The sequence below is a fragment of the Protopterus annectens genome, chromosome 12.part0 (assembly GCF_019279795.1).
Source record: "Protopterus annectens isolate FY-2018-M chromosome 12.part0, PAN1.0, whole genome shotgun sequence".
Taxonomy (NCBI): domain Eukaryota; kingdom Metazoa; phylum Chordata; order Ceratodontiformes; family Protopteridae; genus Protopterus; species Protopterus annectens.
In genome coordinates, this window is record NC_056746.1 from 955,420,301 (window position 1) to 955,442,998 (window position 22,698).

General features: G+C 39.0%; 1 protein-coding gene across 3 annotated transcripts in view; it reads left to right on the forward strand.

Annotated features, from left to right (window-relative positions):
• The window catches only part of PHACTR3 (phosphatase and actin regulator 3), a 1,988,889-nt gene that overhangs the window by 873,972 nt on the left and 1,092,219 nt on the right, over positions 1 to 22,698 (forward strand). The window lies entirely within an intron of this gene.

Sequence of the window (22,698 nt, forward strand, 5' to 3'; positions counted from 1 at the left end):
TAGGTAATGCATAATAAAGACAAGCAAAAACAGCAATGTTGCTTGACATGGAACCTAGATGATATTTAATTACAAGCTACAAGGAAAGCTTGACTTTTGCAGCCCTTTGCTGCTCATGTTGTGACTTTTGAAAAATCCCTTTACAAGAGCTAATATGGAATGAAAATCTGCCATATCAATGTCTATAATCCATGTAATAAAACTACACACATCTACTTGCATGGATTGTAAAACACTACATATTAATTTACTGAAATTATCCCAGAAGGCTATGACATGATCAGACTTAATTGGACTAAAATGGAGAAAGTGTGATTATCATAATATACTCAAACAAAAACATTATATATAGAAACAACTTAACTATGCAAAACTTTGGCAGTGTTGAAATTCTCCTGTCAAACTTTATAGTTAATAAACATAAAAACCTCTGCATCATTTCATTGTACAATCTACCAAGTAATGATAGTTCTGTTGTCAAAGAAATATACTCTTCTGGGTAATCTCAACCATTAAATATGAAAATATTTCTTAGGCATCACAATGCAAATTGTCCCAAAGATAACTTCGCAACAACTGCTCCAAGGCTGAGGTTGTTAACTTCACATATCTCATAAAAATCATCAACTAGAATTTCGTAAATCTACCAAAAAAAGAAAGTATTCTGGGCTACATATTAATGTCTGACCTAAACAAAATAGAAAACTCTTTGGTGCACTACCTGATTCTTATTAGTAACTATCTCCCCACATTTATATTCTGGGACCACTCTAAGCTTGACAATACTATTCACTTTTCTGCAGTCAGAAGTTCAGACACCAAATTTGACCTCTACTTTCTCGTAAGTATTAATAAAAAGCAATTGGTGAACCCTAAAACCGATCCATCCAGATGATGCAGTGCATTTCTGCAGTTTTTCTTTCCTAAACATATTAAATTTACTAGCCCCACAGTGTAGAAAGAAAAGACAATCTAATTGTACCCCATGGCTAACCCAACAAACTAAACACATAATGCATTCTAGAGATAAAGCTTGGAAAAACTGCCTAAGAGACAAAAACTAATAAAACAAATGCAAGCAGACAACAATATAACCACATACAGAATCTAGACAAGAAAAAGTACTCTATCATCTTACAGCAATGACACAACAAGAATCAAAAACAAATTTGGGCTACAGTAAACCAGATCATAAAACCAGGAAATAGATTTCAACCATATCTCCTGTCTTCCTTCTTTATGATTGTAATTTTGACACTACCTACAAATGTAATAACCGTTACATAAATGCAATCACTGACCTACTTAAATTGCAGGAACCACAATACATGTCTCCAAGTCAATATACCAATGTACCCACTCCCATAAGAATGAACCAAAAAAAAAAATGATCTCTCAAGCCCAGGAACTTGCATTCATTTTCCTTCTAACTTGTCTCTGTATCAACTAGTAAGAAACTCCTCCCAAAATGAAAAACAATCACACTGGCTCCTGACAACCACGTGGCATAATTCCTCAAAAATACAGCAGCTGCAATAGTTTACTCTATAACAATATTGATAAGCCATTATATTAAGCCAATGAATCCGACATCCCTACCATATGGAAGCAATCTTACATCATATCCTTGCATAAGAAAGTCACCTCCCTGTAACTATCTAACTACAGAGTCACAGGTATACTATCTCCTCTCTCTAAAGTACTTGAAAAATGAATACCCACACTGGTGGTTGGTGACCTCAAACCAGGGGGGGGGGGCTAACTGCAACAGGGCAAAGCTATATTACAGCTGGATCAACACTGATCATGTCTACCATTTTACATAAGTAACTGCTCATTCACTATTGCACATGTTAAATAGTCTACCAGTACTAGACTTCCTCACACACCAGAGCTTCTTTGATAAAAAAGCGCATTTCATTGCTAATGAGGTGGCACAATAGGCTCTGCTATAACACCAAAAATCAAAATACTTCTAATATTAAAGAAATGGTATTTACGTATTATCACAACCACATTTGTAAGCCGATAATATGTAAGTAGCAAGTATTCATATGGTGTTCACATGGTGACACAGATATTTTTAGTCATTGTGTCAGTTTCAAAGTGTATAAGTAATTCTAATGTAGCCGGATTTTTTTAGGCTGTTGTCCTCTCATTATTTTAGGTTTTCGCTACATGTCTTGCTCTTGCAGTGCCTTGTTGACAAGAATGTCTGTCATCGTCAGTTCTTTGCCAAGGCTTGCCTTCAGTTAGGACAGAAAGGTTAATGTGAAAGTGGAAGTGGTCATGTCCGTTTTGAGTTTATTACATGTACTGATCATATTTCCGCACTCCGAAATTAAATGGGCCGTTGTACATAACTGGTGCTTTGCTGCAGTGTACCTACTTCCCACTGCTATTGCACCTATACACACCTGTCAACTGTTCAGATTTGCGCACAATGTCCAGCTTTTTGACCCATGTTTATGGTCTGTCACTCATAACAATGTGTCACTGTCTATCAAGTCAGCGGGATGATGTGAGGATGGAAGTCAGTAAGTATTGATATTCATAGGCCATATGTGTAGCAGCAGGTTACTTTTACTTCTCAGTAAATGTCATCGACAAAGGACGCTACCCAGGAAAATGAATTTACCCATTATTCCTGTTCCTGTTGCAAAACCAAAGTGATAAATACTGCTTTGGACTTTAAACACCCCTTTTTAATTTCAGAAGCACTTGTTCTGCGATGACATTATGAATTACACCACACTAGAAATGTGGTTGCGATAATATGTAAGCGCCAAAGAAATTGCTGGTATTGATTGCATGACAGTATTTGACTGCATATGATGCAGTAAACATATATTGTTCTATACTATGAGGCAAACTGCATTTTGTACAATGACAAATGAAAAGTAAAGAAACTGGGAAATCCTACCGTACCACCTTTATTTATTGTTCACTTCACTCTAACACCTAATGTGCCAGTGCTTGTGTGTGACAGTGAGATCTCAGAGTCAATACAATTTGCTATTAAAAGTACCACAGCTGGGAGGGAGAGCACATTGCTACAACTATGCATAGGTTAGTTTGAAGACTGCAGTATGCTGCAAATTGTACTTCTTATTCTGTTTCTGCACCTGAAGAGAAGCTGTAGTCTGGTCTGGAACACATCACTTCATACTGGATTTGTTTTTCTTTCCTTTTTCTGGACAGTTTCAAGTTTCCCAAGGAAATAGTGTATTTGCTGTACTCTAAATCCAAATAAGTGCTTCTAGTATTGTGCCAAATAAGATATTTTGTTCCTCTGGGGATTTCTCTGATTTCTTACTTGCAGCAAACAAATCAGTAACTGTTTGGCTGAAGTTTGTTATTCCCCATGTTAACTGTCTTTCTGTGTAAATCAAAGCCAATGTATTCAGTCTTTCCTGACCCATAGTATGATGGGGAAACATTTTAATTCTCTTCAGTGTTGAGAAACATTTTTCTACCTCGGCAGTTGACATTGGTGTGATGACTGTAATCAGCAATACAGTGAAAGTCTCTGAAAGATTGGTTAAAGAGTTGTCCACTAAGAATTTTAACATTTTGATAGCAATAACAGTTGCTGCAAAATTTTCGTGGTGATACACCACTCCCAGTTCCATTCTAACTTATCCCGCAGCAGGAGTGGATAGATTTCTGTGATTGTTGTGAAAGAATGTTCTGGAAACTGTTTTGTGTATGATGAAATCTTTCCAGGCAGTAACAGCTGAGAAGGCTGAAGATGCCCATTTTGTTCAAATTGTGATGTTTCTTGGAATTTTAGTACATCACAGACTTTCTTTGCAATAATAGCAATGTCTGGGGCAGTGGTTGGCATCCTTGTCTGTGCTTTGCCAGGATCTCCTCTGTTTGAAAGTGCTATTCTGCAATGCTGTCGGTATTTGATATGATACTGTTCAGTGTATTTAAGGATATGCATACATCCTCTTCAGCTATGGCTGTATCTGTTATACAATACTGAAGTTGTGTGTACAGAATGTCAACATAGGCCATTAAACTATGGAAAACAGTCAGCCAAAACTTATATTCATTATCTTCAAGTGTTCACTTAAGCTTCCTGTACAGTTGCTGCACCAGATGTAGGACACTTATACATATAATTAGAACACTCAGCCAGCAAGTCCAAGTTTTCATACATTGCATCTACAGTATGGACATTAACATTTCACCATGTTCCAGGCAGTTGTGGCGTGTGTTGTGCTACTTTATTGCCCGGAGCAGTTTGTCCAGAAGGCTGGAATTAAACCAAGAGTTAAAAAATATCCTTGCTGTAGTTATGTAGTTTTGTTCTTTGTTTTACCAGATTAAGTTTTTGGACATAACAGTGTATATAATAAGCATATGCGGTGGTGGTGCTGCGGTAGCGTTGTCGCCTCACAGTTAGACATTGCCCGTTCGATTCTCAGTTAGAGCATCTTCTGTGTGGCGACATGCATGAACGGGCATTCCTTTGTTGAAGGTCGTGCGTTAGGCCCGGCAAGCCAGCACGTAAAACTCTACTGCCAATCATTAGCGGACTGGAGTTCCTCTGTGGCGACCCCTAACCGGGAAAAGCCGAAAGACACAAACAAACATTCGTGCCCTATGATTGCCTGGACCTCATGCTGAACTCCACTCATAAAAGATGCACCATCATAACTCTGAGCAACCAGTTATTTTCATGCTGGTTTTCCACTATTTCCTTTAACTGTGGATTTACCACACCAGAAGTATGCTCTGCAGTCTGTGCAGGTGGTATAAAACAACCCCCCAAATGTTCCTGCACCTGGACATCAGCAACGTAATGGAACACCATGGCAATCTGCCACAGCCATGCAACATCGGTAACTTTTGATACAATAACTCCTACAAATTTTACAATACTTGTCTCTTTTTTTTGTATTTCTTCTCTGCATATCGTTAGCATGCAGTCCAGCAGTTCATTCTGAACTGTTTTTGATGTTCCTTGAAAAGCAGTTGATGTTATTATCTGTTCTGCCAACTTCTGATTGATCCCGCAGGTGAATTCAACCAGCCCAAGGAACATTCCAGCACTTGATGAGTCGTCAGATTCATCATGGCCTCTCAAAGCTGCTTTTTCTTCACTATATAGCTTGAGGCAGTCAATTATAAGTAATATAATATACCAGTTTTCTTCTTTCTTATTGTGTCTTTCTACATATAACTGGTATCCAGTAGTTAACTGAGACCTAATGTCCACGGTTCCCAGCATTGTTTAGACATACTTGGTTGTAAAAATGTTTTGTAGACTGTTTATTTTTTTCTTTCCTTTTCTGCCACTCTCTTCAGGTCATTCACATCCTTTGAGGTCCAAACATCATCTCCATCAAACAGTAAGCAAGGGAAATAATGCAATGCATTTGTTTACTCACACCCACAGATCAAGGTGTGCTTTACATAGACCATACTGCTGAAGCTGCATGTGTATGTTCTTGACCTGCTTCTACCTTCTGACTCCATCTTGAGATCAGGTGTGGGTCTTCCAGTCCTCTTGATTCTTAATGTCTCATCCAAATTCATGTCTCTAATGTTGATTGATTTCAGGTAAGTCACTTTAACAGCCTACTAACTTATTATGGTGTTGTAGTGGTAAATCTAAAGTAAACAAATTACAGAAATGATTACATGCTGCTGTGCACAGTTTTACAGTTTCATGTACAGTTCTCATTCAACACACATGATGGTTTATGTGTGACTTTTAAGTCTGAACCTGCTTATCACTAAAAAAAAAAACACTGGAAAGATATATAAAATATTTATTTTCTGATGCAATGACAACACAATAAACATACTTTCTCGATTTAACTAGCTGCTTTCCACCCCTTCCCCCGAACAAAAAAAAATGTCATAACCACATGTAATGGAAACTGAAAATAACGCAACTTGACAACCTTGCACACTATAAACAACTTGGCCGCCACAAGCCAGTTATCCCTGATTTGCCACTTAGGCCAGCTGGTATACCCATCAATACAAGGCCCCAGTTCCAAAATTTCTTAATATTTTGGACATATTCTGGATATTTATTTGCAATTCTTTACTCAGATTGTGCTTTTAAACTTAAAAGAAAGCCAGAAAAAGATAACAGACATACAGGCTAAATTTCTGACAGCCAACTGCCAAGTAAGTCACAATCCCTTGTAATGCTGTCCCTGTTAACATGTCAAACACTGGATATCATCACTTTCTGACAGAAGCAACACTACTGATGTTAATAAAGTTAAATATATACCATGTGTTATGTATTTGTTCCCAGTGAGAAAAGAAAAAAGTAAAAATATGCATGTTTACTATCACCTAACTTTAAAGACAGTTTATATTAGGGAGGCTGTGCTGTTACAGTAATAAAGTAGCAAATTGTGAGCAAAGCTTGAAAATAAAGCATAGTTGAGAAACTGCAGGCCTCACTAAGTCTTTGGAGTGGATAGTTTCGACACCTAGCAGGACTTTGGGATAGGAGGTCTATAATTTTCTTTTGTTTCTTTTTTTTTAAATGGCTTATAGCTTTAACACTTTTCACATATTTTGTAGTTATGAAAAATGTAAATGGAGTAAAGCTTTTTACTTCTTTACAGTAGGCACAAGCCACAGATTTGATAAAAGGGAAACCTGTGGATACAATGAGTCTCGCTACCACTACCACTACCTCATTTTCTTTGGTCCACAACTATTTACAAAATAGAATTTACTACCCCACTCTACACTTGACATATCCAAGTGTGTATGTGTGTAGGTGTGTTATATACAGTTTCACATGCTTTATACAGGTGCAGACTCATGACACATGTTACTCCTTCTGACTTTGTGGTTATCCATTGACTTACTAACACCCAGTGTCCAACTTCAAAATGCTAAAAGACTTCCAAAATCCCACCACCCACCTCTTATCTAAATTGACCATTTGGTTGCACATCCAAAGCAATTATCAACAACACCTACAGTATTCCTATTTTAACTTCATGTACTAATCTTAATTACGCACCTTCTGCATGTCATTTAAGTTTTTTTCTACCTTGCGCAAAGGAAGCAATCAACTGCCCTTTTTAATGATACCAGACTCAGAAACAGGCAAGTGCTGGCCAGAATTGCACTGCAGTTTCTACAAAGAGGACTTGTCTCCTCACAAGTGTATTCAATGTTTGTGGAATTTTAACCAGTATTCAGTCAAGCCAGCCATCCAAATCTGCAACTATATTGCCAAATTAGACTCAGATCAAAAGTATCAATGTATCACTCTCAGATACTTAACTGCTTTGAATATAAACCCAAATTAAGAACACACATGGCTGCCATTGGTTCCTCCTGACATAGGAGAGTCAGTAATTAGGCAGCTGTGCCTGTGGGGAAAAATATGAAAAAATGGCAATGTCCTGAGATTTTACAACAAAAATATTTCCCAAGTTTTAACAAATAATTCCACAAAAGTTATTTAAAACTGGAAATACATTTTTACATGAAATTGATCTAACTCAGTTCTCAAATTCTACAAAGCCAACCTCTCTAGTGAACCTCATGAAGAACGTTCCTTTTAACTGATATCCATGACATATACTGAATCACATTAATTCATTTAATTCATAAATAAAATGTATATGTATAAAGTAACACATTTTAGCTATCCTTTGAGCTCTCTAGCTGAGGCTGTTATTAAGAGCTCCACATGTTGCCTATTTGTACCAAATTATGAGGTAATGTTCCATGTTATGAGGTAGTGTTGCACATTATGAGGCAGTGTTCCACATTTTGGAGATGGAAGGTTGACAACTATGCCCATGCCAATTCACAGTCCAGCAAAACAACAAGAAACAGCCAGATATTCCCAAACAATTTAATATAGCAAAATTCTCTAATGCCTCAGCAAACAGCCTTTACAGAGTAAAACAGTAACACACATAAAACTTCACCTTATATAATAGCATCAATTAAACTCAGTTATATCAGTTTTCCCCTGAGTAGATTATTAACACATTGAAACATGTTCATTAAATGAAAACCTTCCAGCTACACTCTAAGTTTAAACCCCTGGGAACCAGGGTGTTATATTTCAATATAAAAACAGTTCATTAATACAATAACTTCTTTTTGATACTCTCATTTTCAAATGGGCCACAGTAAACTTGATCTAGTACTGTTGCTAGAAGGTCTCTTTCATCCCCATGATGGCAGTCATAAAAATGGGCAGCAACTAGACTTTCCATCCTAACCTTTCTAATATCCCTAAGGTGCTCCTGCAGCAGTATCTTAAAGGCCCTCTTACTTTCACCTATATAAATTTTATTGCAGGGACATTTAAGGGCATAAATGATTCCAACTGAATTACAACTAAAACTATTTTTACCTCATATTTTCTACCATTAATATCACCAAAATGTGATACTACTTGTTTGCTACAACATTTCCCACATGAAATAGTCAAGGGGAACATTTGCATCAACAGTCACCACAGGAGGAATAAACCTCCCATGGACAAGCATATCACTAATATTTCTTCCCCTGTTCTATGCAATATCTGGAACATTATCTAGTATATTGCAAAAATCTTTGTGTTTAACCAAAAAGCCCTAATAGTATTTTAACATTTTTATCACTTCAAAACTAAAGGGACTATAAGTAGTCACAAAAATTTTTTTTTTATTGTTATCGCTATTATGCTGAGTTTTGGGCGGCCACGGTGGTGCAGTGGTTAGCATTGCCGCCTCACAGCAAGAGGTTCTCCGGTTCGATCCTCGGCTGGGGTGCCTTCTGTGCGGAGTCTGCATGTCCTCCCTGTGGTCGCGTGGGTTTCCTCCGGGTGCTCCGGTTTCCTCCCACATCCCAAAGACATGCTGCAGGTGGATTGGACACTCTAAATTGGCCCTAGGTGTGCGTGTGAGTGTGCCTTCTGTGGAAGGTTGGGCGCCGGGCTGGCAACTCGACACCGTAAAAACTCCACTGCCATTCAATGTGCGGACAGGTGATCCGCTGTGGCGACCCCTAACCGGGATAAAGCCGAAAGAAGAAGAAGAAGAAGAAGATTATGCTGAGTTTTAAATTCCCCATTAGGTATACAAATTAATTGTCTGTCACACTTAACCATTTTTATGTCTTGAATACTTTTATTTAATTTATTCACATCATATACCCTACAAATAAACATATCTTTTGTAAACTCTACCACCAGAAGAAATTCATTTTCCTCATTGCAAAGTCTCCGTAACCTAAGGAATTCACCATAGGGGAGTGCTGATAAAATATGAAGAGGGTGCAACTCCACCCATTCAAATACTGATTGCCATCAACAAACTGTATATGAACTCTTGCATGAATAATCTTTCCATCCAGGCCTTCTAATGAAACATCTAAAAATGTCACCTTTTGACTTATCACTACATCTCAAATTAAATCTGTTGGTATGTAAATATTCAATAAAATCACCAACCAAATCATGACCCCCATCACATACAAATATTAAGTCATCAGTAAATATAAAATATCTGACTACATATTTCTTAAAAAATTCTGAAACATAAACATACTGAGATTCAAATAAACCCATAAATAAATTAGCATACATAGGGACAAACGATGTCCCCATAGCAGTGCCTTGCAATTGTTGGTATAATATGCAATTAAACTCAAAATAATTATTAATCAAACAAAAATAAATCAATTCCATTATATAAACTAAAACTGGACTGATAATAAGAGAGAGCTTCTAGCCCAAATTTGTGTTGTATGTTGGTATATAAACTTACCATGTCTATAGTTATGCAATACACGCCCTTCTTCCAAACTATATTAGAGATTTTATCTAAAAAACTACAAGTGTCTTTCACATAAGACACTAATCTCATAACATAAGGAAGTAGATAACTATGTAAGAACAAGCCCATATTATGAGTAAAATAATTACAAGCAGATATAATGGGCCGTCCAAGGGGATTAACCAAATCCTTATGGACTTTTGGTAAACAGTAAAAGTAAGCCATACTACAAGAATCAATATTACATTTTTTTATCTATATCATCTCTTGATAAATAACTTAACCTATATCCAATTCACAATCCACTTCCACAGTGACATAGTTTACACATATGTTATGATGATAATACAGTAAAGGGTCTGATTCATGAATTCCTAGGTTCATAGGTATATACTTGGCTAATGACAATTAAGCCCCTTAGAGGCCAGCAGTGCAACCCAAATGTGACACACAAGTTTGATTTATATAGGGGTGAGTTACTGGTTGCCTTTGTCAGCCACAGACATAGACGCTAAACCAGGGTGAATTTCTGATTACCCATCCATTAGTCCAAGTTGCATTTAACACAGCAATTAATGATTTATGCAAAAACAGTAAAATGAAGTTAATTAAAAACAACAAAGCAAGTTCTGGAGCTGCATGTTATGAAAAAATCCCAAAAAGCACATTACTGAGTTAAGTTATTAAAAGGTATGAAAACAAATGTAACCACTGTAGCACTTCAGGGAAATGCAACTCAGTCTACTTTAATGTTATGCAGCATCAAATATAAGCCAAAGGCACATACATTTGAAGAAAATCACTAAAGATTCCAGTTAATTTGTGAAATAATAAATCAATAAATAACACAGCTTTCCTTAGCAGAACACACACACATGCACAAAATGTCTTCTTAAAGGGTCAGTCACTTCATCCACAAATAGCCTATGCATCCATTTCCTACCCTAAGGTATCTGTTTTGACCATGCCAGGGTAAAAGAAATAAATAAAAAGTAATTACATTAATGCATCTCGTGTCACCAAAACAATAAACAGAGCTTGTATTTTAGTCTGCTTCATCCAGACAAGCATTAACACTGAAACGTTGTACAACAGGGGCAGCCAATTCATCCACAAACAGGCCTCCTAAGCCTTTGACCTCCCTAAAGTATCCTTGGCCTTGCCAAGATAATAATATTAGTAATAACAATAATGATAATAATAATAATTATTATTATTATAAATCTTTTCAGTGATGTGTTTTTCATGCAGAAAGTTACATCTTGTATCTCACGTGCAAAGCCAGAGTTATTTATTTATCCTTTGTGAATCAGATTAGTCCTACTAGGCTAGTGGCCTCTTTCTGGGAAAGACCTAAGATGGTATTGATACTAGTATGGCAAATTTAACCAAGGGCATTAGGGAAAGTATAGTTCTGTAAGTAAAACTTACCATAACAGTAGATGTTTGAATGATCACTGTTGCAGCAGTCTTACCTATATAGTTTATATCCTGCCAAGGAAATAACAGCTGGCCAGCTTCTAAAGCTTTAGGGCACCTTTCATGTACCCAAACTGTCAGGATGATTGAGCTTGGCTGAGTAAAGGACAGGTTTGTGAGTGAAAACCTTCAGAGTTTTGCTTCCAGCAAAGAGATGGACACTTAGCTCTGAAAAAACAATGCTAAGAGCAGCAAGAAGTAAATATCAAAACCATGGCATAAAAAACACGCCAAAAAACAAGGGCGTTGGAGGGAGGGAGTGATTACTGCAGTAGTGATCACTCGAACAGCTACTGTTAAGATACGTTTTACTTATACAACTCTACTATGTTCATCGTATTGATCACTGCTGCAGTAACCTTAGCTAAAAGGGTAGATTACCTTAGTTAACTACATTTGGGAGGTAGAAAGAGAAGATTCCAGATGCCCTGGGGAATGGTCCTAGTAATGTGTGATGTGAACCTAGAAAAGGAATCATAGGTTCATAAGTAGGTACTAGGCTATTGGGCCAAGGATCTAAGTAAGCCTAGCCAACAAGGTTCCCTGGCTTACACCACCCAAGAAAGTTATTTTCCTGTGCCCCTGTCGAGCAGATCCACAGAAGTGATCCCCGGGGTGTATTTCCTATTTCCCATCCACTTATCAAGATTTTGAGAAACTTTGCTTGACATAGATTGGTAGCTTGTTCCAGAGTATGGGAAGTCTCTGGGACAGGAATCTATCCCTCCAGCATATCTTGTTTATTGTGGTGACAAGGTTTAAGTCCCTAGAGCGTGTAGCTCAGAGGGATTGGGATTTCTTTAGGTGTAGCATTTCCAACAGCTCTGGGTTTGACATAGCTTTATATGCTAGGCAGAGATCACCTCGGAGTAGGCAATATGCTACGGAGTAAAGCTGGAGTTTTTTGAGATGGTCAGTGTAGGGCATCTGTTTGAGGCCAGTAATCCTCCTTGTGAGGTACTTCTGTGGCCTTTCCAGCTGCTGCAGATATCTTGTGAGGTACATTCCAAAAGGGGCATTGTACTCTATAATGGGTCTAATGAATGTCGAGTAGAGGGGAACAATGACCTCTTTTTTCCTAGATGAGAACCCTTTTGTGATGAGGTGTGCCTGACTACTGTGGAGATGTGGTTATCTAAGGAAAGACTACTGTCCACCTGGGTCCCAAAATCTCTTATCACAAATTTGGTGTTAAGTAGAATGCCGCCTATATGGTAGTTCAAGGGTACAGAGTTTTACCAAAGGGGATGACAATGCACTTTTTGGCATTGAGCTTGAGACCATGGTTCTAACACCAGGCATCTGTCTCAGTGAGGCCCTTCTGTAGGATGTTCACATCATTTGGGGACTCAACTATGGCTCCTAGTTTGCAGTCATCTGTGTACTTCATTAGCTAAAGGCCTTCTGTGTTAACCTGTACTTCAGAGAAGTAGATACCAAACAGGTGAAGTCTCAGGATTGAACTCTGTGGTACTCCACTTGTCACTGGTTTAAAGTCAGATTTAGAGTCTGCAACTTTTACAGTGTGGGTTCTCACAGTGAGCCAACTGGCAACCCATCTTGTGACATAGGGATTTATACCTAGTTTAGTGAATTTAGCTATAATTCCAAAATGGGGGATGGTGTCAGAAGCCTTGTCGAGGTCAAGATAGGCTGTGTGAACCACCTTACTCTTGTCTACAGCTTTGGTGACTGATCAAGCTTATAGTACTTTGCAATGGTGTGTCCAGAAGACCAAGTAGCAGCTTCTAGAATACTTCTAGAATTCAACCCTTTCCAAAAAGCCATAGATGAAGCCACGGCCCTGGCTGAGTGGGTTATTATCCTACCTAGAATAGTTTTGTTATTTTGAGTATAACAAAAGGTAATAGCCAAAGACAATCATTTGAAAGTAATCTGCTTTGACACAGGTTGTCCGTTCTTCTTACCTTCACAAGAAATGAACAACTGATCAGAAGATCTGAAGGCTATAGTTTGTCATGATAGTATATGAGTTGTCTGTGGACATCCAAGACATGGAAAATCCTTTTCAGATTTAGGAAAGAAAAGAGGGTGATGGATAGCTTGGTGTAAAGTAAATTCTGATACCACTTTAGGCATAAAAGGCGCATTAGTTCGCAAAGAAACCATGTCCTTATGGAAAATGAGGTAGGTTTGACTCACCACGAGAATTTGCAACTCAGATACCCTTCTTGCTGAGATCAGAGCAATAAGTGAAATTGTTTTCCGTGTTATGAATTTCGAGTCAGCCATATTAGCTAGTTCAAATGGAGGAAATGTTAGCTTCTCTAACTCAAAATTAAGATGCCAAGGAGGAGCCAGGGGGTTTCTTGGAGGCCTCTTATGCAAAACCCCTTTCAAAAAGATTGTGACATGAGACTGCATCGAGAGGAGGATCCATGGGCAGAATTGGCCACTAAATAAACCTTGATACAGGAATAAGAAAGGCCAGGGGCTAGTAGCTCACGCAAATATTTCAGAACCAGAGAATAACTAACTCTGAATGGTGCTGGTTATGCTGTTGGCACTAACTAGAAAACCTTTTTCATTTGCTAATATGTGATTTTCTAGTAGCAGGCTTTCTTGCCTCCATTAGTACCTGCTGCACACCCTCAATAAACAGGTGCCTAAAAGGATTTAAGACCCTATCATTTAGGCAGCCAATTGACGTTGACTGATGTTGGGGTGTATCAAACACCCATTTTCTTGCATCAGTACATCCAGTCTATGATGAAGCTTGTGGTAATTTCCCCCTAGCCATTTCCACAACAAGGGAGAACCATGGTGTGTGGGCCAGAAGGACGTCACCACAGTGATCTTCATGGACTCCTTCTGAATCTTCAGAAATACTCTGGATATTTGTGAAAATGATGGAAAAGCATACAGGAACATTCCTGTCTAAAGAAAACAAAAAGCATCTGTCTTCCAGGCCTTCTTGCATATAGTCCTGGGACAGAAGCCTACCAGTTTATTGTTCTTGAAAGACCCCCAATCTAGTTTCCATTCATGAGGGTCTACCCTGGTCCTGCTCAGCTTGTCTATCAAACAGTTTTGCAAAACAGAATGCAGGATACCTACAGAGTGAGATTGTGCTATGAAGTTATATCTCAAGCATGGCTAGTCTGCAAAGGCGGAATGACCTGGTTCTCCCTCACTTGTTGATGCACCACATGACTGTTGTATTGTCTATAACCACTTGAAGAGGTCCTGGGGACCAAAGATGATTTAGAGAGTTGTCTGCCTAGATCAGGGCAAGCATCACCTTGATATTTATGTGCTTGCATCTGTCCTTGGTGTCCCATGCACCCTGCACTTTTATCCTGCCTGAAAATTTTACCAAGCAAAGTCCAAAGTGTCTATGGTGACTTACTGCTTTGAAGCAGGGAGGGAGAAGGGGGAAACCTGGATTTAAGGATATCTGTTATCTCCACCAAAAGATTTCTCATCTGACAAATGCTAGCACTGGGATTTGAAAATATAAAGAGTGTTGATGCTGGGTGTGACGATAGGAGGTACTACCAGCACAGCTAGCTGGAATTCTGTAAATAATTATATGTCATTTGTGAATATCAATCTGATTTAAACAAGATGATTGTGCTACAAATGTATCAGAATTGTATGTCATGTGTATATCAAACTGATTTATGCAGATGTTTGTGTTGAAAATGTATTTGTAAAGTAATTGTATTTTAAATGTATCAACAGTGTGCCCTACTGGAGAGAACAGAAATGTACATGCATTATTGTAACTATTTAAATGTATATATTAAACAGAGAAAACTGGAAGACAGGAGGTAAACCTCAGTCCTGCAAACTTTAAAATATATCTGAAATTAAATCACTTTATGGACTACGCCATAAAGATGGTATCTCACAGGTGTCAATGCAGACAGAGACACAAAGTCTGTACTAGTAAGATTTCTGCATTGCCTTTGGGGTGAACTAATTACTACTCCGGACGCATGGAGGCATAAAATTGTTTCATGACTTCCAGCACCTGTCACAGATTTGAACAAAAGCCCTTGCATGTGCATTTTTACAAGTAGGTGCTAAATCCTGCCAGCTACCAGTAATGGGAGTTTGCATGGGAACTAGATGTCAGATAAACAGATGTGATGTCATTTTTCAAGCTATCCCAGAAGTAATATTTTAGATATTATTTTGAGAAGTCTCTTAGTGAGACAGAGTATTTGGTTTGGGACCTGACTAGGAAGACTGCTCAAGTATTTTATCTTGCCATGCTCCAGTATGTTGTTAGGGAACAAAATAACTTTTAGATTCAGTCAGGAATATAGTGAAGCTTAGTTTAGATAATGTTCTTCTTTGTTTGTCTGAGTCTGTCCTTAAATGTTATTTTAAATATTTCCTGTGATTTTGAACTCTGATGTCACTGTGAATAGATATTTAGTATTGTCTTGTTCTTTTTTCTTTATTATTAAATATATTTAAACGTTTCATTGTGGCTGATCTTTGTAGAGATATTTAAGTTTTGAGAGTATTTTCATATTTCTTTGGTGACACTGTGTGGGCCACGCCTAATAGCTTTGGTCTTGGTCAAACTACTATTTGTACTAGTATTAATATGCCACAGTAAAATTGGACACCCTTTGTTAAGGGCCTTAAAGTAGCTGGCAATGGGTTCTGGTGGCAGTGATAACTATCTTATAGTCTGGGAAAATGGGGCATAGCTAGTAAACCTGTGCCAGCCTTTCCCAGTGGTGTGTGTGTGTGTGTGTGTGTGTGTGTGTGTGTGTGTGTGTGTGTGTGTGTGTGTATGTGTGTGTCTGTGTGTGTGCGTGCAAATCAAATCTCAAAGAGTGTGTCTGTCAGCTACTTGGGTAGGGCACAAAGCACTGTTTGGACAGAGATAGTTTTGGAGGACTTGGCTTGGAACCCTGGTTAAAGACTCAACTCTTTAGCTGTGCCAGTGGGGAGTCTTACTGGAGATCTGAGAAGGAGAGAGGAGCCACCCCCGAGACTGACTGTATTCCCTGTCTGTTCTTAAGGGAGATTGTGCTTGATTGTGATTGATGCAAAGAGCTGCATCTGGAGATACTCTGTGTGTACCTGTTATCATCCTAGTGAACATTCCCACAGGTGCTAGTGGTGAGGATTGAGGCTCCTTGATTACTGGTCAAGAGGCGGAGTGTCACACCAGGATCAAAGAGATTTCAGATAACGCTTTATCTTTCTGATGTGGAGTCTTGCCAGGGGTATCATGAGAATTGTAGATGTCATGAGACCCAAAGTCCTGAGGTATTCCCTTGCAGTGACCAAAGTCTGATTGGAAAACCTTAGAAATAGATCTAGATAAAATCTGCTTTTTTCCTGTGAAAGAAAAGCTCTTTGAACTGAGGTGTCTAGTTGACATCCCAGGAACACAAAGGAATGTAAAGGAGTCAGGAAAGACATATGAATGTTCTCTTGGAATCCCAGTTTGTGTAATTGATCTCTCTCCTGAGAGAGAGAGAGAGAGAGAGAGAGAGATTCCTGCCACTTTGAAAAAGACTCTGCAAAGATAAGCACATCATCTATATATGGAAAATGTGGATAGCCTGCAGACTGCAATGAGCTTTAACTGGAGCTAGACACTTTGTGAACACTGTTGGTGAAATAGATAGTCCAAAAACTGATAATTTGATCCAGGCACACGAAACCTTAAGAAACATCTGTAATGTATAGGGATGTGATGATAACCATCTTGTAAGTCTAGTATTGCCAGAAAATTTGAAAGATGAAGAAGAGGTAGTAGGTTTTGAAGTGACATTGAATTTGGGCACTATCATAAATAGGTTTAGGAAAGAAAAATCCAGATCTGCTCTTCAAGCACTTTCTTTCTTTGGGACTAGGAACATCCCTGAATAAAAACCCTTCCACAGCTGGAAAGGACGAACTGGTTCTATCACTTCTTGGGACAGCATGTGATAAAGAACCAGAGGAAACAAAAAAGGTTTGATCTGGAGGATGAGAATGACCCTCCTGGAAAGGAAGAATTTCCTTTCACTGCAATCTGTAATCTTGATAAATGATTTTTAGAGACCATTTGTCTGAAACTATGTGTTTCCAAAGAGAAAAATGGATTTTCAAAATTTCTGGAATAAAAAAGGGGCATGGGTGGGAAGGGTTTACAAGTTGTCTTGAACAGTCATTCAGACTTGTTGGATTGTCCTTGGTTTTGTGAGGTTCGAGAGTACTTTTTGGAATCTCTTGCAATTTCTTGCTAAACACCTGTTTCCCTATATTTTGTTGAGACTGGTTAATCTGTTTTTTGCCAAAAACTGGATGAGGAAACAGAAAATCCCTTGAAAATTCTGGAAAAGGAGAACTGAAAAATCTTAGAGAATCCCTTTGATCAACTTATCCCTTTCATCACACTTTTTGATCACTTCTGTAGCAGAGGGGCCAAACACTAAATCTCTATCCAAGGGAGAATTTTAAATCTCATTTTTAATATCATCTGTGACTTTCTGATAATGCAGTTATTCAAACCTTCTCAAAGCATTACAAGTATCAAAAGAGTCAGACACACATGCGCGTGCATGCGTGTATGCGCACGCGCACACACACACACACACGCACGCACACGCACACACACACACACACACACACACACACACACACACACACACACACACACACACACGCACGCACACGCACACACACACACACACACACACACACACACACACACACACACACACACACACACACTCACATACACACACTGTAGACAATGAGTAGTGACCTTTGCAATAGAAGGAGCTAAATTATTTAAAGCTGATTTTTTTCCTCACAAGAAGAAACTGCAGATCAACAGTCTTCATATGTTGACAATTTGTCAGGACAAACTTTAACCTATGAGCTTTACAGTTAAAAATTTTGAAAGACAAAGTTGCGGAAGTCTACTCTTTTTCCTCCCATACCTATCAATAAATGTCCCATCATTATCAGGAAAAGTAGGACGGGAATAACCAAGTGCAGAACAGCAGTGGAATTAACTAAAGCTATAGCTGCTGAGTCAGGTTTGGGAATAGTATACAATATTTAAAAGAATGAAGAACTTTATACATCCTATAAGACTTTTTAGGGACAGCAGGCTGACTATCAGGAAAATTGCAGGCAGTAATTGAAACATCCTCTAAAGCAGACAGAGCAGGAGGAGTGGGTATAGGTTTTGGAAAATCCTTCTGTAATGACTCAGCATTTTCTGAGGTGAAAAATATCAGTGTTCATCCACTGAAAACATTGGGATAATCTAGCAATAGTATCAGAGAAAGGGGAACTCCTATAGGGAAAATCAGAAACTGAGCTTTCCTGAGTCTGAATCAGAAATCTGAAAGAAAAATCATACATCAATCCCTGCATCTTCCAGTTCAGATTCAGAATCTTGAATCTCTTCAAGAAAAGATGAATCTCTCTGGGAATCTGTCTTTCATTTACCATAAACTACATTACAAGAAGGATTAATAGCCTGAATTACACCCTGAATCAGACCCAGTAAACTAGTCCTATCCAAACAAAATTGAGAAGGAGTAGATGCATGTTTGGTTTTCTGTTTCTTTTTGACAGGAAAAATGGGGTCAACTGTGTTACTTATGGCAGCAACAGCTTCCCTAGGGGCAGTCCCAGCATTCTGACACAACAAGAATAACTTCCCTATTCCCTCTTCCAGAACCAATAAGAGTGTATCTACCTTTGACACTGAGGGGGACCTGAAAAGCTGCAGAGGATGTGGCTAACCCTCAGTCCATAGTATCTCTAGGTGCTACATTAGAAGGATCCAAGGCAAAAAATGAGTGGTCTGAGGTACAATAAATGGCTACAGCAGAGTCACCTAAATGTGGCTTGGCCAAGTTTCTAGCCTGCTGTGGTGGCAAAGGCTGTTTGCTCATTTTTTTCTTTTTGTAGCTGGAAAAATGACTGACTGTGGGACCGGAAGTTTGTTCCATGGTCAAGCTAAAATGGTGCCTCTTTCCCAAGGAAGACAAGCAGCAATTGCCAGTAAACACTACCAGTCTATGAAAGTTACTTTTTTAATAGAAAAAAATACAGTAAAAAGCACTTTAAAATGCCATCATAGCCCCATATAATTAAAATAAACCCAATTAACACAGAAAATTTTTTTTCAGTTACTTTATACCGCTTTTAAACCAACAGAAAAAAATGACGCTCTGTTTAAACGTACATTGCATTCTCAAGGTGGTCCATTAAAACACAACACTCCTAGCCTTACAATAGCTTTTTTAATAAGGAAAGTAATAAAACATCAACAAAATGAAGAAAATAGAAGGTTTTTCCCCAAAGGGAACTTATATGCCTGGCAAAGAATAGCACAAACCGACCATTGATACCTGACAGCCTCACAGGAGGGTATAGTTCGGCATCAGTAAAGCTCTGAAGGGCTTTTTTCCAAACTTGTCTTTTATAGGTTCAACCGGTTCATAGGTTGGTACTAGGCTATTGGCCCTTGGGCCTATACAAGCCTAGCCATAACAGTACTCTGGCTATTTCTTCCCAAACTATTAACTTCCCTGGACCCCTGTCTAGCAGGGCAACTTATGTGATCCCCGGGGTGAATTTCCTTTCTCCCATCCAATCATCAAGGTTTCTTTTGAAGAGGGACAAAGAGGCACTCTGCTTGACATGTATGGGCAGTCTATTCCAGAGTCTGGGGAGTCTCTGGGTCAGGAACCTATCCCTCCAGCATGTTTTGTTTATTGTGATGACAAGGTTTAGATCCCTGGAGCAAGTGGTTCTGAGGGATTGGGATTTCTTTAAGTTTAGCATGTCCAACAGCTCTGGGTTTGGCATGACCTTGTATGTTAAGCAGAGATCGCCTCTGAGTAGATGATATGCGACAGAGTATAGCTAGAGTTTTTAAGGTGGTCAGCATAGGGCATCTGCTTTAGGCCTGTGATTCTTTTAGTGAGGTATTTCTGCGGCCTTTTAAATTGTTGCAGATGTCTTGAGAGATACATACCAAATGGGGCATTGTATTCTATAATGCGTCTAATGAGGGATTAATACAGTGGGACAATGACCTCCTTTTTTCAGATGAAAAGCCCTTAGTGATGAGATGGGACACATATTAGGATTTCCTGACTGTTATGGCAATGTGGTTATCGAAGGTGAGACCACTGTCCACCTGTGTCCCTAAGTCTCTTATCACACTTTCGTTTTTTCTACTTTTACTGTGTGGACCGCCTTACCCTCGTCCACGGCTCTGGAGACTGATTTGAAGAATTCAGTCGGGTTCAGGAGACAAGATTGGCTCTTCACGAACCCAAAATGTGTGGGGTCCAGTGTTTGAAGGTTGCCAATGCCTTTGTTTATAAATTCCATGATAATACGTTCCATGGCCTTGCAGATCAGCCTCATCAGACTGATGGGGCTGTAGTTCCCAGGATCCAAGGTGGATCCCCCCCTTGTGGAGTGGGATAACTGTAGCTGTGTGCCACTCAGTGGGCATGAAGAGTGAGGTGAGGGTATGACTAAACATGACACCTAGGTGAGGTGCCAGTTCATTTTGTAGTTCATGTAGTACACAGCCCGGGATGTCATCTGGTCCCATGGATGCTGTAGTTTTAGCTTTGGAGAGTGCATTTTTTACCAGTGTGGTCATTATTACCAGAATTTGGCAATCTTCCGGTATTGAGATGGGTCATTTAGGTGGTGAGAGAGGGGTGAAGTTGGCACTGATATTGGCAATATCCTTGGGATCAGTATATTTAATGCCATTCTTTTGTAGCTCAGAGCAGATCTGAGCATTGCCATTTAGATTCTTGACATAGTTATAGAATGCCTTGTGGTTGTCTTTGGAATCTTTGGCAATTTTATTTTTGTAACTAGATTTGGAGGATTTTATGAGGGATCTCAGCTTCTTACCGAAGTTGATAAGGGAGTTTTTGCATCCTGGGATTTTCCTCTTTTCTGCAACAGTTTCTTCCGTTTGTTGTAAAGTTTGTTTATGGCAGGGGACCACCAGATTGGCTTCCTTTTTTTGGAGGAGAGCATCTTGGTTCTATTTGGGATGGCATGATTCATGCAGGAGTGGATGTGTTCATACAGTGCCTTAGTGTAGGACTCAGCAGTCGAACTTTCAGTTCCCGTCTGCATGGGTGTCATGAAGTTTGTCACTTCTGACTTGAGTAGCATGAAGTTGGCTTTGGAGAAGTTTTTTATGGAAGTTTCCTTACTGGGTGGGGTGGGAGTGGGAGGTGGATGTTAAGGGTGACTAGCTTATGGTCTGACCTGACCAACGAGGGGGTGACCGTAGGTGTGGACCATCAATTTTCCATGTTGGTAATGACCAGGTCTAGTATACTGGAGCCCCTGGTGGGACTATGAATTAGGTGATCCAGGGCATTGGAATTTATGAGTTCCAAGAACTGTTGGTCTAAGGTGTTGGTACATGAGTAGTTTTCCCAGTTAATGGCAGGGTAGTTGAAATCACCCAGTATTAGGGTGTTTGGTTGTATCTTAATATTTTCCAGTATGTTTAGAAAGGTGTAGTGAGAATCTTGGGGCATGGTGGGGGATCTGTAGCAAGCTACAATTTGGATTGCAGTCTTACCTAGTGTTAGTTGCACCTGGAGAATTTCAGATGCATTGTGTTGGGCAGCTAGCCTGGTGGTGTGAATATCCTTGGTGAATATGGACACTCCTCCACCTTTAGTGTTTCGATCCTGGTTTGGTGGCCGAAAAGTGTGGCAAGAGTTGTAGCCTGGTATTGCAGGGGTGCTCTCTGGAGCCTTGAACCAGGTCTCAGTTACTGCACAGATATCGGTGTTCTCCATTTTTAGGAGTGCCTCCAGAGAGTGCATTTTGAGGTTTAGACTTTTAGCATTGAGTAGCATTACCTTCAGATTTTGCATGCTTGTACCTGTTACGGTGGTGGTTTTGTCCTTTGAACTTTGCCTAATAAAGACACTATAGGGGTGGCAAGAGCCTTAGCCAGTAACCTGAATCCCAGATGCATCTCTGGCAAAGCATCGTGGTCTGTCGATCATCTCGTCCCAGGCAGACAGATACTGGATCCCAAAGTGTAAAAAGTATGCTGAGAATAAAAATAGATCGGTACAGTAACAAGTAACTACTAAGAAAAACAAAAATGTAATGAAGCTAATACAGTTGAAGGTAAAACAATAAACTTTATTGCACACAAAAGAGAGTAAGCGCTTTCACGGTGTGCTCTCACTGCTTCATCAGACTGTTCTAAACATATAAAAAAGAGAAAATATAAATATATATATTTTTTTATCTTTTTTATATGTTTCATTTGCCTGTTTCCTTGTTGTGACATTTTTCTCTTAGATAATTGATGCTTTTATCACTGCTTTAATTGACTAATTAACTTATGGTATTTAACTGCATTTGTTACTAGTTTAGAACAGTCTGATGACGCGGTGAGAGCACACCATGAAAGCACTTACTCTCTTTTGTGTGC